A 15,890-nucleotide genomic window follows, 5' to 3' on the forward strand; every position below is an offset into this window, starting at 1 on the left:
CAGACACCAAGGCTTATTTCTATGTGACAGCCTGATTTTTAAATTAAATTTATTGGGGTGACATCCTATATAATAAAAGCCTAATATGCTAAGTGTTCGTTCATCTGGTCGGCCATTCAACCAATCAAAGCGTAATATGCTAATGATATGCTAAGGCTGCTCAACCACTCGCTATGACATGCACTGACCACCAGGGGGCAGATGCTCTGACTGGTAGGTTAGCTTGCTGCTGGGGTCTGGCTGATTGGAACTGAGCGAGATGGGCCAGACACGCCCTAGAGCCCTCCTGCGTCTCTCCCCAGCCCTGATCATGCACTGATGGGATCCCTTGGCCTGGCTTGCACCCTCTCGCAATCCAGGCTGAGGGCCCCCCAACCCCCCGAGTGCACAAATTTCATGCACTGGGTCTCTAGTTGGTTAAAAAGATCATATGGGTTTCAAGTGTACATTTCTGTGCTCCATGATCTGCATATTGTATTGTGTGTACACCACCAGAAGTCAAATCTTCTGTCACCATATACTTGCCCCCCTTTATCCTTTGCTACCCCCTTCCCTCGGGTAACTACTATACTGTTGTCTATGTCTATGAGTTTTTGTTTGTCTTATTTGTTCATTCGTTGCTTTCAGATTTATAGCCCACATATGAGTGTAATCATATTTCTTGACTTTTTCTGTCTGACTTAATTTGCTTAGCATGATATCCCCAAGGTCCATCTACCTATGCTGTCACAAATGGCAATATATTTCATCTTTTCTTATGGCTGAGTGGTATTCCATTGTGTATGCCTAGGACCTCTTCTTTATCCAATCATCCATGTAAGGACACTTGGGTTGTTTCCATGTCTTGGCCACCATGAATAACGCTGCAATGAACATAAGGGTGCACATATCTTTGCAAATTAATGTTTTCAAAATTATGGGGTAGATATCCAACAGCCTAATTCTAATATGCTATAAAAATAAGTAACTATAATTATAGGGTTTTTATATAAGACATGACCACCATTTCTTCATCTCAAACCACTAGAAAGTGTTCCTGCCCAGGGAGGGTCCTGGCACTGCTCTGGGTGGAGGTACTGGAGAAAGAAGGTTCAAAACTGGACAGAACCTTCCCCTCCCGGCACTTGATGGATTGAATTACATCAGTGAGGCCATTTTAAAGAGAAGACAATAGCTCCCAGATAAGACAGGGCTCAGGAAAGCAAAACAAAACAAAGCAAACCTGATGAACATATCTAGAGAAGTGAAGTGTTAATAAGAATGAGAGGTTAGTAAAACGTCGAAGCACAGTATTAAATAATAAGCAATTTACATGGATCTATGTTAGCTGGACGCCTTTACACTGTTAAATCACATAACTAATAGTCCTCATTCTGACTTCATGCTTGCCAAGTAACAGCCTGATTATAGGGTGGCTTCCGTGTGGCATGCCTGCAGGTGGAGTGTCTGGTTGCCTCCAATTAGATCGCTCATTATAAATTGATAAACGGGTGTGCAGTATTCTTCCTGAGCTTGGATAATGTGAGACCACCCCTGCTCCTGGTGTGTTGATAAATCAGCTTTCCAAGCCACCTAGACATAGAGCCAATCCTTGAACCTGGGTGAATTTAAGGCTGCCTTCCTATGAAGTTTTGTGGGAGACAGATAGAAATGTCTTCCTTTAAGACTCCCAATATCTCATTGATTGCAACTTTTCTGAATTAAATTCAATAATTGTCACTATTGGCAGCGTGAAGGTCAGGAATAACCTACATGGTAGCATGTTGGATCCAGTACTGCCCTATAGCTGAGGCGAGCATAGAATTCAGAGTTTAATATCAGATCACAATTGAGAGTGAAAAAGATCACTCACCAACTGTAAAAAACAGGACAGGAAAACAGTTATAGAAGAGGACTCCTAGGAAAACCAGGGTATATGGTTGTCCTATTATAACTCAGGGTGCTGGACCAATCTTGAGGTTGAACTTGAGGTTGTCATTGTGATTCTTTTGTGAATCTATCATGAACCAACATCAAAAGATACAGCTTTTTCTCTTGTCATTTAGGCTCACATCCCTCTGAGAACTTCCTGAGGCAGCTCCCGTGGGCTTTCTGCACTCAGCGTGCGTAGCACAGGCAAGCTTTTCTCTGCGGGACGACCTTCAGCCTGGTGACCTCAGCTGTGCTTAGGTTATTCTGGATTTGCTGTGTCTTACTGAGGGAATCTCTTCTGTAAGGAGGGAAAATGAAGTTTAGGTCTATATAAAATTGTCACAGTGCTAATAGTGGTTTTCATTGGGGGCAGGGAATGGGAATCAAAAGGGAGGAGAAACATTTACTTTTTATTTATAATTTTCTGTACTACTTGGATTTTCTTGGCTTTATTTAATTTTTACTAAGAGTCTTTTAAAAAATGTTATCTTACACTTTCCAAAATTCGTAAGGACCTGTGCAGTTGTGCAATGATGGCCCCTGTTAGTGCCCCATAAACTTCTGAGTGGAACAGAAATATTAGACTGCTTGAAAATCACTGGGGCTTATACAAAGCTCTAGTAGAGAGAAAATATATGTCTTATCAGATAATACGATTTGTATTATATGCATAACAAATAATATGTGTCATATAAAATACTGGATTATTCTTTTCTCTCTTGGTTACCGTGAATTGGGGTTTATCACTGAGAACCATCATGCTGGTATTCCCAGGGTATGCAAAGTGAGATGTCTGGGTGCAACTTCATTTGCTGAAAAATATTCCTTTGAGTACATTTTTTCAGATGGAGGCAGCTGCTCTAAATCATGTGGAATTAAATAGCACCTACTAAATTTCTTAAAGTGGAATTAATTAAAATTAAAACATATGCATGTGAGTGAATAAATATAGAAAAACAATTTAAAACTCCATAGCAAATGCCTGTTGTTTAAAACCAGCTCCATGCATAAGGTTGCTTTTGGTGATAATGTCAAGGGTTGTATAAAATATATTACTAAGGTCTAATCCAAAGAGAGAAGCTCTGGTCTGACTCTCTCCAACGATGGAAATCATAGAGATCACAGGGAAGAAATAACTGCACACATGTCAGCTTGACTGCTAATATAGATACTACAATTTCTCTGAAATATGTGGTCTTCCAATCTTATTGTCTTTCCAAGTCTAGACAGTGTAGTGATGAGATTAAGAACACCTCAGTCTAGCCGAAACCGGTTTGGCTCAATGGATAGAGCGTCAGCCTGCGGACTGAAGGGTCCCAGGTTTGATTCCGGTCAAGGGCATGTACCTGGGTTGCGGGCACATCCCCACTGGGGGTTGTGCAGGAGGCAGCTGATCGATGTATCTCTCTCATCGATGTTTCTGAGTCTCTGTCCCTCTCCCTTCCTCTCTGTAAAAAATCAATAAAATATATTTTTTAAAAAAAAAGAACACCTCAGTCTAGTAGCAGATTGGAGGGGGGAGAACTTTGAAAAGGAGGTACTAAAACAAATTGGTAGGATGTATGTACATTTCATATGTTTCATATATTTAACACATTTTTCAATATTAAATTTAAAAAGTAAATAACCACACATATGCTATGCTTACAGTTATATGGAAATGTAAAAAGTAAATAATTACATGTATACTATGCTTATGGTTTCTCTCCTAGGAAAGAAAAACAGAACCTGTGAAAATGAAAATTGTTGATGCATTAAGGTAGGAAAACTGTGATAATGGAGAGAACCCAAGAGGCAATGGACCAAAAAGAGAGTTATTTGTCTTTCAGAAAAGGTTTCAAAGAATCGCTGGTTCTCAGCAGCAGAACCACCCAGTGAATGCAGGCTGACAACATTGACCATAATGACCATCAGCTTCCGAGACCCCTCTGGACAGGGTCTTTTCAAATGGTGGGAATGGAAGGGCAGGAGAGGACCAGCAGGGATTCCCTCCTAAGCAAGTGAGGCGGATGTTGCACATAACAGTCCTACTCACATTCCACTGAGGAGATTCCAACCTTGTGTAGTTCCAGGTGGGTGAAAAAATGTACTTTACTCAGATGCTCACAAAATAAGAGAAAGACCAGTATTGAGGGGCAGTTGCCAGCCTTGATCTGGCACTGGGCATATTTTTCCCACCCTTTACTTGTACTATTATTTATTCAATAAGGACAAAAAAAAAATTCAGGAATAATTGGGATCCATTTCCAAATAATCCCCCATTTGTTCATTTGGATGTTTAATAGCAACTCAAAATTCTTTAACAGCTGAAGAGTAGGTTATGACCTAAAATAAGGACCATATGACTTATCTGGCACAAGCAAACCTTTTGCAAGAAAAAAAAAAATAGGAGTTCCCATCCTGAACAGGTACAACTCGTCTGGTGGCCCTTGCCAGATGTTTCACTAAGAGGAATAAACCTCCCATCATACACTTAATTTCACACTACTGTTCCACAGGGGGGAATATCGTCCTGACCCATCTGGTGAGCAGCTTCCGCCCTGAAGCATGAAGATTGATAGCTGCTGTAATTCTACGCTGGCCAGTCTACTGGAACTGCAGATGCTACTCCTCCTTGTGCGTATGTCTAATTATCTTTAGGATCATTTTCTCTCATTCATATCCTGTTGCCTAGAGTTACACAGGTTAAAAATGTTATTCATCCTTGAATGGTACTCTAAAAAAACCACTTATGAATGTTTAATACATGGTTCTTATTTTAATAGCTACAGGTCACCTGACTTTTTGAAAACTGTTCTATTTATTTTTATATTGCCCCCAGTGATTTGAGAGATGTATTTGATTAACTCCCCCACCCCCCTCCAAAATATATCATTGGCTCCATTTCCTCCATGCCAAATGTCTTTGTTTAAGCTCCATGGCAATTTATAGTCATGATCTAACTTCCTTGTTGCTAATTTCACTGTAAATTTTATTGTGTTACTAGACACCCTCTGAACACAACTCTAACAAATCAATACACTGAATTTATATTTGGTATACAGCTATTAGCACCAGTAATTAACTTCCCAAACAGAGGCATTATTTCCATCTTCATTATTAATAGCATGTACATCTTGGAGAATTATTTCTATTTGCATCTAAATCATCAAAAGAAAATGTGACTAAATCCCCAAACCCAAGTGAATTCTAAACTTTAGGGACATAATTTCTTGGCCTAGGATAGCTTTAAGATATATTAGAAAAGGAGCAAGTTGAAGAATATATAAATTGCCAATCATGAAAAGAGCTGCACATCGTAACAAAATATAGATGCCACCTGAAAAAAAGAGCTCAATATTAAATACTGCTCAGAGTTTACGTAATTTTTTCTGAAAGAGTAGAGTCGACTCCTATTCAAACGACCATGGAATGGACTTAAAGGTCAGTGTTCACTTTAGTAAGGCAAAGGCCAGTGAGTTCTCACTGACAAAATAATTGGTCTCTCATAATTTTTAGGAGGTAACTATCTTGGTTGAAACATGTGCTGTATTTGCTTGATGATGGTTGGGAAAATGCGCAGTCTTCCATATATTTGCATCTGTTTATTTGTTGTGATGTTATTTTATAACAAAATAGTTTAAATTAATCTTTAAACATAACTCATTTACTGACTGAGTGCATATGCTATGCAGGATTCTCTACTAAATCCTTTAATATGAATGAGGACTATCACCTCCCCTCAATGACGGCAGCTCTTGTGGGGATAAGGAGAAAAATACCCTGAGCAAAAGTTCCAACATAAAAAGCTCACTGCTACCAGTAAATGGGGGATCTGGGATTGAATGAGGAGCATGGAATAATTATCTTGAACTTTAGCACAATAATGAATCATGGGAACTGAAAGGTGCAATGGATGCTGCTAATTCAAAGAATATAATTCCATCAAAGGAGAAAACGAACCTCATCTGTTCTTAGATCATGTTTGCCCATTGTTTTTATCTCAACCAATGCGTCAGGGACATTTAATTTTAAATGTAAATATGAGAACTTTGACGCATGTTCTTTTAAAATTTCTTTGTTTAACCATTTTATAAGCACTGATTAAAAATGATAGTACAGTGGGGCCTTGACTTACGAGTGTCCCAGCTAACGAGTTTTTCGAGATACGAGCTATCTCTCGGCCGATTTTTTGCTTTGAGTTGCTGAGCTAAAATTCGGGTTATGAACCAGCTTCAAATACCCCACCGCTCGTTGGCGCAGCGAACGTCACAGTGAACGCCACAACATCAGCCCAGCATCTCGTGTCTCACTCGTTCACTTTAATGATTTGACATATGAGTAACTTGAGTTATGAGCTCCGTCATGGAATGAATTAAACTCGTAAGTCAAGGCCCCACTGTACCATTTAAATCAGCTTAAACTGCTTTTTTATGTAATTAATTTCTGTTATTTTTTTACTTTTCCTTTAAGTCTTTTTTTTTTTTTAAATATATTTTATTGATTTTTCACAGAGAGGAAGGGAGAGAGATAAAGAGTTAGAAACATCGATGAGAGAGAAACATCGATCAGCTGCCTCCTGCACATCTCCTACTAGGGATGTGCCCGCAACCCAGGTACATGCCCTTGACCGGAATCGAACCTGGGACCTTTCCGTCCGCAGGCCGACGCTCTATCCACCGAGCCAGACTGGTTTCGGCTCCTTTAAGTCTTTGTTTTTGAAATAGATCTATCTCATTAAGTTTTTAACTGCTCACATACAGTCTATGCTTAAATCAGAGCACAATCTATCAAACTGTGCCTAACCATCACCTTCCTTCAAACCACATCCTGCTTGCCCAGCCGGCATGGCTCAGTGGTTGGTCATCGACCTATAAACCAGGAGGTCATGGATCAATTCCTGGTCAGGGAACATACCAGGTTGCAAGCTCCACCGACAGTGGGGGAGTGGGGGTGGGGTGGGGAGGTGTGTGTATGTGCAAGAGGCAGCTGATCAATGATTCTCATCATTGATGTTTCTCTTCCTCACCTTTCCTCTCTGAAATCAATATATATATTTAAAATCACTTCCTGCTTATGAGTGTTTTTCTTTATCAAAGTCTTCAGCCTTCTGTATGTGTCATGTGCGTCACAACAGTCCTTTATCTAATGACATTGAAAATTCCTCAGGTGTCAGAAAGACACAGAAATACAGGGCATTTGATAATTAGGTGTAACTTAATAAATGCCCAAGTACTATTTTTCCTTATTGTCATTCATACAACTACCTTGTAATTTCTTAAGTCATTAGGGCCTACTTTTCAACATGACTGTGCCTTAATATCCAGCGTATCAAATCTAATGCTGTGGTTTATTGTGGGCAACCCTGGTTGGTCTGTTCTGAGCTTTTTCCTCCCTTCCACTGAATTGAAGTTATACTTATGCCCCGCTGGTGGCTTGAATCACCTCAATTTGTTCTGGCAACCAGACGCAGCTGCTCCCTGTGAAAGGCGCGAGGGCCACTGAACACCGCAGTAAGGATCAGCCCGGGCTGAATGTGGAGACGCGGCCCCTTCTGCCAGGCCAGCGGAGCATGTGCAGGCAGATTTGCTCCCGTGCAAAATGGTGCGATGATTTAAAGCCGGCCTTGGTCTCTTTTACCCTCTCGGTGTCTTTTCTTCTTCCTTTAAAAATGAAACAGGATAGTGGACAGGCTGGTATAATCTTGGGAACATCTGTCGCTTTTCACCAGGTCTTAGCAGAGGACAATGCGGTTGAAAAGGGGTCAGAGTTCCTGATGACAGGGGGTAAATAAAAGCCCTCAGCAGAGAGGAGTGTGGACATGTTTCCACACACACAGCGTAGTCTCTTTGTGCCTTCTATCAGAATGGGTCTGAAGAAAGGGTTTTCCCCTCTTTCTTCCTAATGAAACTGCGGGGGGGGGGGGGGGGAGGAATATCTTCCCACTGGGTGCTTAATGGACTTTCAGAACTGTGGAAAAGGTACCTTCCGCCTCCTTGCTTTTATTCTCAATAACTTCGTCTTAAACTTAATCAGAAGTGGGAAGGAATGTATGCTTCTTTGCATTCTTTCACATCTGTTATTTTGGAGTTTTCTTAAGTTAACTTTTATATACTAAGTTCAGACAGTTTAGAGAGCAATTGTTAGGTTTTTTGTTTGTTTGTTTTTATGGTGTTTTTTTTTTGTAAAAATGAATATTTTACACTGATTATTGTTTCCCTTGAATTTGTTCTGTTCATCTTACTCCAATTACCTAATATTGGGCTGCAATTACCATTAAATGTAGATAATTTATGTAGGATCAGTTACCAAGGGATTTTTGCAAGATATTTTTTATGAGCAATTTTGCTCACTTCAACTATGACAGTGAGGTATGAGGCAGTGGATATGTGTCTATCTCCTGCAGCTTCCGCTTCTTAAAACAAACAAAAATTAATTCCAATATCTATCCTTTTTTTTTAACTGACCTATGTTTTTGGAATCCTCATAATTTTGCAATAATATATAAAAGAAAAATATGAAGATATAGATTGATGCCTAAAAGGATAAACGATTTGTACAGTTTGCAATGAGTAGTATCATTGTTATATTTATAGCTAGAGGCCTGGTGCATGAAATTTGTGCATGGGGGAGGGCTCCTTCAGGTTGGCCTGTACCCTCTCACAATCTGGAACCTTTCGGGGGATGTCCGACTGCCGGTTTAGGCCCAAACCCACTGCAGATTGGGCCTAAACCAGTAGTCGGACATCCCTCTTGCAATCCAGGACATCTGGCTCCTAACTGCTCGCCTGCCTGCCTGATCACCCCTAACCACCTCTGCCTACCTGCCTGCCTGATTGCCCCTAACCACTCACCTGCCTGCCTGATTGCCCTGGGCCAGCCAGGGGGAGGGGCCGTGGTTGTTCTTGTCTCTGGTCATTCTGGTCATTCCACTGTTTCAGTCACTGGGCTTTTATTATATAGGATAAAGGCATAATATTTCTGAAAATATCTGGATTTATACATATTTTTAAAAAATATAATGGGTCATTTAATACTCAAATTCCTGTACCAGCATAGTATATTCACACATGATATATTTCATGTTTTAAATGCCCTTTAAACTTACTAGCTAAAATGGGTATAATATAATTTATTCCAAAATAAAAATGTTAATTGCTTCATAGTCTTTAAAAATATTCTGTTCAGTTTACTGCATTATTATACTCCCAATCCTATTTACATGTGTGCTGTTAAAAATATAAAAGTACAATGTTGTATTCATGCCTCCTAAGCCTCTCATTAATAATAATCAAGTTTTCCTATTTTTAAGTCAGAAGTAAAAATATCAAAACAAATTCCATATAAAAAGTATAATTTAGAAATACAAAGACCATTTATTATAAATATGGAAGAGTATGGTGGGCATAATTGAAATAGCTGTTGTTGTTTTTTTCAAAGAAAGGAATTCTTATAAATTGGTTGTTAATTAACATCTAGACCATCCCACTAGGCCAGGGAAAGCTAATATTACCAGCGTGTTTCATAACCAGTGTCCATGAGATGAGATGATTCATATTTTGATCATCTCATGCTTCTAATAGATTTATCTAAGTGCTAAGATCATATCTAAATCAATGGGTGTGTAAAGCATGAAAAACCTTGATAGCATAAATAAAATAAGAAATTTTTAAAATATATTTTTATTGATTTCAGAGAGAAAGGGAGAGGGAGAGAGAGATAGAAACATCAATGATGAGAGAGAATCATTGATTGGCTGCCTCCTGCATGCCCCCTACTGGGGATCAAGCCCACAGCCTGGGCATGTGCCCTTGACTGGAATTGAACCCTTCAGTCTGCAGGTTGACACTCTATCCACTGAGCTAAACCAGCTAGGGCAACATAAGAAATTTTTTAAAAATCAAGTCATTTGGACACTCACATATAATAAAGTGAATGTATCCTGGGTGGTGGTACTAAGGTTTCTCAGGTAATGAGATAATGTTGCTGTGTTAGGACTGAGCTTTCTAGTCACTTCAAATATACCAGACAGATAACTTCCACACACAAGAAAGATCTTATTATGTCTAATGGTTAAATGGGGGGAGCTATCCTTAGACTTTTAATCTGCCTATTTGTATATCTTATGCTAAAGGCTGAATGTTTGTGTCATTCTCCCCCCTCCCCCCAATTCATATGTTGAAGCCTTAAGCCCCGTGGGATGGTGTTTGCAGGTGGAACTTTGGGACATAATTGGATTTAGATGAGGTCATGACGGTGATGGGATTGGTGCCCATATTAGGGGGTGAAGAGAACAGAGTTCTCACTTTGCCCTGGAAGGACACTGCAAGAAGGTGGCTGTCTATCGCCAGGAACAGAGCTCTGCCTGCCATGTTGACACCCCAATTTCAGACTTCTAGTCCCTAGAACTGAGAAATAAATCTTTGTTGTTTAAGCCTCCAAGTTTGTGATGTTTTCTTACAGCCACAAGAGTGGACGAAGACATTTTACCTTCTGTATTAGGGATCCTAAATTTACACACCTGCAAAGGCCTGACAGTTAAATGAAGGAGTGAGCTCTCTGTGATAAACATGTGTACACCTCCCACCTCAAGGGCATAGAAAATCCTCCAGGTCAGACATGCTTTATAGTAAGAAAATGCAGCCTCCTGTAGTCCGATTTTCAGTGTGTAAAAGAGAAGTCAGAAATAGAGACTTGTATCTACAGGAAGACAAAAGAAACAACAAAAGTAAAAGCAAAACTGGGGGCCAAATATGTCTGCAGGTTGGCTGTGATTAGAGCAGCATTGCACTACACACCTTGATTCAGCAAACTGTAATACTGAGAACATCACTTGTCTTGCACATTTGTATTCATTCAAACATGAGACATAATCTAGGGGGATTTGCAAGGTCAGTTGAGCTATTTTTTCAGAAATTTGGAAAGCTATATTTTGTCTTAATCTAAGAAAGAATATTTCAATGTTTAAAGAGTGCCTAATAATTTTCTACCAAAGAATAGAGCTCTTTTTACTCATAAGTATGTTTTAAATAATTCGTCCTTTAAATTATTTAACTTTTGGGTAGTATTGTATACTATTTCATACAATAAAGGAACAGAATTATCAATCACTATGGATCCTAACACCAAGTGACATTTTGGTCACGAGCTATTCATTTGACTTTGTAGTATCCAAAATATAGGCATTTTGCCATAAAGCAACCAACTCTTTTAATTCCTGTTGTAAGAATGAGAATTATGATTTGTATTTACACTTAAATAAAATTTTAAGGTGTGAAGGAGAGCCATGCCTACAGAATTATTTATGAAAATACATTTCATTTTTTAATTACAAATTCATTACTATCCAAGGTATATAGTATATCATTAAAAATGAGAGTGTCTACAACCAAATTCTTTTTCCATTGCTTAGAAAAGGTATGAAATGGAAACACATTTCTTGGTATCTGAAATGCAAACTATCAAATAATTATGTCTGAATGTCTAGGATTTATAGGACTCCCGCTTTGGATATTGTAGATGGACCAACCGGTGTGCTTTTCTTACTGGGTTTTTATTATTATTCCATATGTGAAGTTTGTCATGAGATTAAGAGCAAACCCCTTTATGTTTCTGAATTTCAGTTTCATCATTGATAAAATAAGGATATATGCTTAAGTGTCTTCAAAGCTGTCTTATGTAGGTCATTTCATGCATAAGGTATTGAACCCAATTATCCTCAGTGACTGGTGGTAATTTAGTTGCTTACTAAGGCTCATTAACACTTTCCTATATTTGGAAGGAAATCTTTAAGTTACTATAGCATTTTTCTGTCAGCATTAAATGTAAAAACCCTAACTAAATAAACAGAGCATAATGAGTATTCATTTCCACAACTTATTCTCAAATAAACAAATGTATTAAGAATTATCATGCCTTATTTTATTCAAGAGGTATGTCTGTTTACATTGGTGCTGGTATATTTTCTCAGCTTGATTCCTGTTAGTTTTCTATTGAGTCTTGTAGCGAGGAACCCTCCCTTAACTTGGGGTTTAGAGTAACCATTCACTGGGTGGGGAATGGAGTGAAGGAGAAATGCATGTTATATTCCATTTCAATCATTCAGACCTAAACGTGGGAAGTGGAGCCACTTACAACTCAAAAGAGAATGGCTGCTTCAGATTCTCCTTTGTGTTTGAAGGAGTTCAAGTTCATAAAAAGACTACCGCTCTTCTCAACCAGAAGTACCTGTTAGGGTGGCTATTCTTCGGTGTTTTATTAAGCATGCTCAACTTCCTAAAAATTCACCTTTGGAGAAACTGGCTCATCTTGTCAAGTCTTTCTTCATAAGGTATACAGTTTCCTCCACTAGTTTTCTCTCCAGATTCTCCTTCTGGATATGAGATTAGCCTGAAAGTCACGTACTCCGGAGAGCTATAGGCTGGCTCCAAGCAGCTGCTGGAAGCAAGGCCATTCCTACATGCACATTTTATGTGTGAGAAGAGCACTAGTAGAATTAAGTGGCACCAGCTATAAACCCTGCAGAACCCAGGGCCAGCCAGCTCTCTGCATCAACATGCAGGGAGCAGTCAGGTTAGCAACATGGAGAGGAGCCCAGTGGGCACAGGCAGAGAAACAGTGGCCCAAATATAAGTGGAACAAGAGAAGGCATGCCTAGGGGGCCCTTTTTCTGTCTAGGGTAGTAGAGGATTATGTATAAAAATCTAATTTTATCTGGAAAAACAATTCCCCTTTAAGCCCATTGCTCTTTGGAGATTGTTTAGAGCTCTTGAAATATTCTCTCCATAGTCTCATGTCTCCTGCTATCTGCATACCCTTCATGTCCAAGACCCAAGTGAAATGTCAAGATTGGTTTATGGTTTTTAGATTCTCCAATAGCAAGTGTCATCTTCCTCCTTCCAGTGCCGCATCACACTGCTCCCTGGTCTCTTACTGAATTTAGCCGTATCCCTTTCCTTTTTATAGTTATGTGTGTGCCTGGAATATTCCCCGGGGCCTTGGCCTTTCTTTCCTTTGTAGCTCCTGCAATGTGTGCCATTAAACCTGGTACACAGCACACTCCACAAATAGTTTTGAAAAGAGTTTATTGTGAAAATCTACTTTTTCAAAGGTTCTGTGGCTTATGGCAGCGTGATAGAGCAACGTGTAGCAGAAATTTGCATTATTACTTTTCTCACTGAAGGGTTAAGAAGGCTTTTATGGTCAAGAGATAGCACATATCTCGCTATATATGTTATTCCTGACAACTTTGATTTGAGCTGCTTTTAAAAAAGTAATTTCTGTTGCAACTATTCTAAATCCAGAGATACGGTTGCAGACCAGTAGTATCATCTGCTATTTAAATACATAAATGTTCCCTTGCTTTGGCATTATTTAATACCAATGTTGAGAAATTTAACTTGCAACAGCAAAAAATTCTATTTCTTCGTACTATTAAAAATGATAAACAATGACCCACAAAGTCTCTCATTCTCTTGAGCCCCGAGAAGACCCGGGTATCTGGGGGAGAATAGAATTGAGAGTCAGTACGACTTCCTTTGCTTAGATGAGGGAGAAATGAATTCTTCACCTTCACTTTCCAACCCATTATGTGTCATTTGGTTCCTAATCTGGTTCCCATTTCCTTCTGTGGCTTTTGCATCAGATGAGGAGTAAGCTATTGGGAATCTCAGCGCAGAAGTGGCACCTTGGGCAGCACAGACTGAACACCTCAGGTAATCTTCTCTGGGGATTCTCATGCCTTCATCCCAGACTGCTGAGTGCTGTTGTCCTTGTGCATAAGTGCTGAAGCTCCTGAAAGGCCTGTTACCCTCTTCCTCGCCTGGGAGAACTTTTAAGGAGAGAATTCCTGAGACCGCCCTTGCATTTTTTTTAAACAATTCGGTGGTGTCTCAGGAGTGCCCTTATTCTGTGAATATCTTCAGGGCCCTTGAACTGAAAAGTATAATCTCCAAATAAGTACTTATTTTTGGACAGACGGACTTTTTTTTGCATCATGAAATGAGCCTTTGAGAACATCCTGGGCAGGAAAATGGGTGTATTTTCTCAGACTTTGGAGTCTTCCCTTCTATTATTCCGTGAGTGACACAGTCACCCATGGGATATGGCTGGGGGGGTGGGGGGTGATTCTGTGATGTTAATCATAGGTACATGTGTCTGTCTTCTATTAGTGTCCATTTATGAGCCATTATTGGTAAGTGTAGTCAAGAAATCATTAAATCTACTTATATTTCCTGTTTACCTCCAAGGGATTTTCATACATTAGTGCCACAGCTGGAGTCCAGGCCGGTTTTCTCCCTTGGATTTCTGCAATAACTTCCTTAACTGTCCTCACTCCCAGACCAAAGCTAACAAGAAAGGACGCCAGGGTGTTCCTTTATCCACCGCAGTTATGATTGCAATGCCCCTTCATAAAACTCCTTGTGGTACCCCATCATCCTCATGGTACATTCCAAGCATTTTCTCTTCCCATTCAACACTTTTCATCATGTGGCCTCTTTTGTGTGCTCCCACACTTGACATTTTGCCCACTCCTCGTCACAATGGGTATGGTGTGTGCAGATGTATCCACCTCCTTATTCTCCCAACAAATGAAAAGATTCCTGAAGACAAGAGCTGTATTTTATTCATCCTCATGTTCCCATCTCCTAGTCTAAGGATCAAACAACAGGGGCTCAGTTAACATTTACCAAGTTAGTGACTGGCAACTGGAAATCTAAGTCCTTTCTTTCCTACAAGATGGAAGCATACCTAATTAGATAAAATAGATTGGAGAGTGTAGACATCCTCAGGAAAATGCTAAGCACAACATAATGAAAAGATATGTTCTTATGACAACTACAACTTTATATTGAGAGAGACAGTCACAAGAAACTATAAATGGTCCAACTTTCTGAGCGCTTGCCTTGTGTAAGCGCTTTCTGCCACATCTGTTTTCCCACCCAGGGAGCCTCAGAATATCTAGAACGACTTAGTTCTCAGTGGTTACTTCTCTTTGACCCTTAGCTGCCAAAAGCCCAGTCCCCATCTCTGGTTTTGGATTAAGAAGGCATCTATAATAATAAAAGCATAATATGCTAATTAGACCGGACAGCTGCAAGGGAAGCCGGTGCTGGCAGCCGGGGGAAGGAAGGCCTACTCATGCATGAATTTTGTGCAACGGGCCTCTAATAAGAATATAATCTAACCAGCAAGGTCATCAGAAACTTCTTATTTGCACCCCATCTGCTTTGGTAGATACAACAATGTAGGGAAATAACCTTCCACACTGACAGAAACCATGGCAGAGTTCTACCGTTTCTGACTCCTCTGTCTTCAAAATATAGTGCTGCTATGGCTGCTTTTATTAATTCAATCAATAGTAAAAATACATCGGATGGAGGGTTTTTTTTTTTTTAAGTAGGAAAGAAAAGGGGGCATTCATCAAATTTGCAAACAGCAGCTTATGACATTGATGAGCCAAAACCTTCAGCTGAGGGGATTCTAATAAGAGTGTTATATATGAGTAGAAATATTAAGACAAATTTTAAAAAAAACTATATGGAAATACTATGAAATTTCATAAGTAAGCATATGCTGTCATAATTTACATTTGTATTTCGTGGCATCTTAAACATTTGGTAGCACCTTGGGGTTGATGTAGTACAGCAATTTTTCTTTGTGTTTCTCAGAAGACTAGGTTTTCTAATCAACCAAAAGTTGTAGGGAAAGGAGGGGGAGAGGAGGAAGGATCTAATCACACATACCTCATCATGTGGATCTCTCTTTAATTTGTTGTTCCTAATGTGGACTTTGTCCTAGGAATAAAGTACAAACACCTCCGAGGCCTAGAGGCCTGCAGGCTCTGTCCCATGTCCACCACTCCTGCACCATCCATCCTGACCTCCCCTCATGCAGGACATTGTGTTTCTCAGACACACTCACCTTCTTCATTCTGCCCATGTCATTTTTCCTTCAGATCTTCACAGGCCAAGCTCATTTCCATCATCATATCTCAGCGT

The sequence above is a fragment of the Myotis nattereri genome (genome assembly GCF_964212035.1).
Source record: "Myotis nattereri genome assembly, chromosome: 8".
NCBI classification, from domain to species: Eukaryota; Metazoa; Chordata; class Mammalia; order Chiroptera; family Vespertilionidae; genus Myotis; species Myotis nattereri.